The sequence below is a fragment of the Electrophorus electricus genome, chromosome 26 (genome assembly GCF_041902795.1).
Source record: "Electrophorus electricus isolate QZ-2024a chromosome 26, ASM4190279v1, whole genome shotgun sequence".
In the NCBI taxonomy this organism is placed as follows: domain Eukaryota; kingdom Metazoa; phylum Chordata; class Actinopteri; order Gymnotiformes; family Gymnotidae; genus Electrophorus; species Electrophorus electricus.
In genome coordinates, this window is record NC_137522.1 from 8,794,840 (window position 1) to 8,797,500 (window position 2,661).

Genomic DNA, 2,661 nt, shown 5'->3' on the forward strand with positions numbered 1-2,661 from the left:
TTGAGAGCTTCAAGTTTGTTTGTTTTTTCATTCTGGACCTTGACAACAGCTACCTAGTTACACTTAAAAATACTGATTTTTAATGTTTGCGTCTTTCTAATTAGAGTTTTTCGTGCTTACTCTAAATGTTTAATATTTGAAACATCTTTGCATGTATTGTCTTGCTACAGTACAACACGAGACATAGGATCACCTGACACCAGACAATCAGAGGGAGCACTGGCCTTCAAATCAGTGTATTCATTAATGGTAAATTAGACTCAGAGACAGTGAGAACATGCGTAATGAAAAACACTTAAAATGTTATGCTTGTGTGGATGTTGAGTGATGGCCAGAGAGGCTCATTCTTCTTCACACGGGGTGTTAGTGAGTGTTGTCACACGTTTACATTTACGGCATTTAGCAGACGCTCTTATCCAGAGCAACCAAGTCACACCAAGTCAGATGTTTGATTAGTGAACACACCTCTGACACTTGTGCAGTTTCTCAGCCACAGAAGACCCTTCCTACTTAGTCCATACAGCTTTTAAACACCGATACACGATCATTGTTCTGAATGTATCATTTTTAGTTGTAGCAGGTGTAGTTGAAGTAGCAGCTTGGAAGTACATGGAATTACAACTTCTTCATAAAGTACTTTAGGACTTTACAATCCAAAAATGCTATTGAACCTTCCATTGGTGAATGTTCCACCATGGTGTGAATCTGAATTTTAAAAATCTCTTGTTTGATTGATTGAATTCAAACTGAATATCTATTTTATGATCTGATTTTGACATTAATTTTGCTTAAACTGAAAATTCAAACTGTGGCGTCACAATACTTTCCGCAGATAAGGGACATCTTTAAAGAACTAATATGCATTCATAGTTCAGCATACATCTTATTAATATTTGAATACTACTAAAAAGCAGTTTAAATGAATTAGGTCTGTATTGTGTCAAGTTGCAGTCCTGCAACAATATATCTAGTGGCATCTCTGGGTGAGTGTATGAGCCCAAACACGGAGACATCCAGTTTAAACATTAAGTATGTTTCATACAATGATTGTGGTTTTTATCTTCTGCAGATAACATGACATCAGTTATTGCTTGGCCCTTCTTTACCTCAGAAGCAAGTTAGGATTGAGTTTTCATTACATTTTTTGCCACATGTAATCAATAGATTCAGGGACACTGGAATCCCGGTCAGATGTCCTATAATCAGCTAGAAATCAATAATCTGAGTGCATTAAAAGCAAGTACTAGGCACTATGATTCTTCTCAAACTAAGTACTTGGGTCTCTTTTACTTTGTTTTCAATCTGAATTCATAAAAGGAATAATTTTTCCATAAACGATTATGTGGCTAACGTAAAAAGCTAGTGGGGGCCAGCGAGCTCACTGTTAGCAGACCTAACCCTGCTGAGTGTGCACTGAGCATTGAGCTGAGCATTGAGCTGAGACAAGCCTGGACCCATGTTTCCACAGCAGCAGTGCTCGGATGGCCAGAGGTATTTCAGTGCTCGAGCAGCTTCCCCGGGTCCCTCCCCTGGGTCCTCAGACCAGTAAAAGGTTCCAGCGTGAAGCCCTAATTCCTCCCTTTTCTCTCCCTGCTTGCCTGGGCTCTGGGGCCCCCACATCCTTGTCTGGCTCCCTGCGGGGCTCTCAGCTCCAGTGTTGAGTGGCGCCGACGGTGAGGTGTCCCAGTGGCATGTGCCGGGGACGAGGGGGCGGCCCCGTGACGGGCTCCGGGCTACTGCCACCCGGCAAACCCTCCGCTGCTGCTCGCGAGGTCAGCCGGCCCCTGCTGAGAGGGGGCCACTCTCCGAGCACTGGGCAGGGAGATAGCCACTGATACCGTGTCCACTCACTAATCTCTGACAGGAGCTGCACTGACAGTGCTCAGTGGGCTCGAGCCAGGAGATAGTGCCCCGGTGTCAGAGCTCGTTGGCGCGGAACTGGGACTCGCGTGACTCCGACACGATGGCACGCGAGAGCCGCGGAGACGCTAACGCCGGCGTTCTCGACCGCCGGTGGCTCTGAGTGGGGGTCACACCTGAGGCAGCGCTATACCAGCGTGCGTAGGCCGGGGAAGGAGGACCGCACGTACCTGGGAGTTCTGAAAGCAAGCAGGAACGCGGAGGACAGCAGCGAGGCGTGGACAAGCAGCCAGATCTCAGCCCGGGTCAAGCACAGAACACGGCTCGGACCAAGCCCAAAAAATACAGACTTTATTATGTGTGGTGTAAGATGTGTATATACATTCTGACAAGGACTGAGTTCTGCAGATTTATTTACAGATTAACTCATGTTAGATGTAGCAATAAAAAAAAAAGTTCACAAAACGGGTTGATTCCAAGTGTCTGTTTAGTCCTCAGAAAGGAAGAGACTGACATCCTGAACCTGTACATCGGAGTCAAAGTGGGCGAGCAGCTGTCCCGAGGTGAGGTGGGCATGGAACACTGAGAGCCTCACCTGGGTGCTTAATCAGCCTGGCATTCGTCCTCAGGAGTGAGGAAGTCCTGCTGAGGCCAGTGAAGAGAACTGCCCTCTCCCCGAGACAGAGACACACATACACACACACACACACACACATCTGTAGAGGCTGTGACAGCAGCAGTAGCAGCAACTGATGAGGTTTGAAGCGTTGCTTCGGTCCGCAATGTGGTGTGCCCAGGGCG

The 2,661-nt window shown here is 46.8% G+C and overlaps 1 protein-coding gene across 3 annotated transcripts in view; it reads right to left on the reverse strand.

Annotated features, from left to right (window-relative positions):
• Positions 1-2,189: 2,189 nt before the first annotated feature.
• polrmt (polymerase (RNA) mitochondrial (DNA directed)) overlaps positions 2,190-2,661 on the reverse strand; it is a 29,631-nt gene continuing 29,159 nt past the window's right edge. For all 3 annotated transcript variants that reach the window (XR_014120088.1, XM_081708398.1, XM_035523349.2), the window contains one exon: positions 2,190-2,661. This exon is cut by the window's right edge. The gene's annotated coding sequence lies outside the window, so the exon portion shown is untranslated.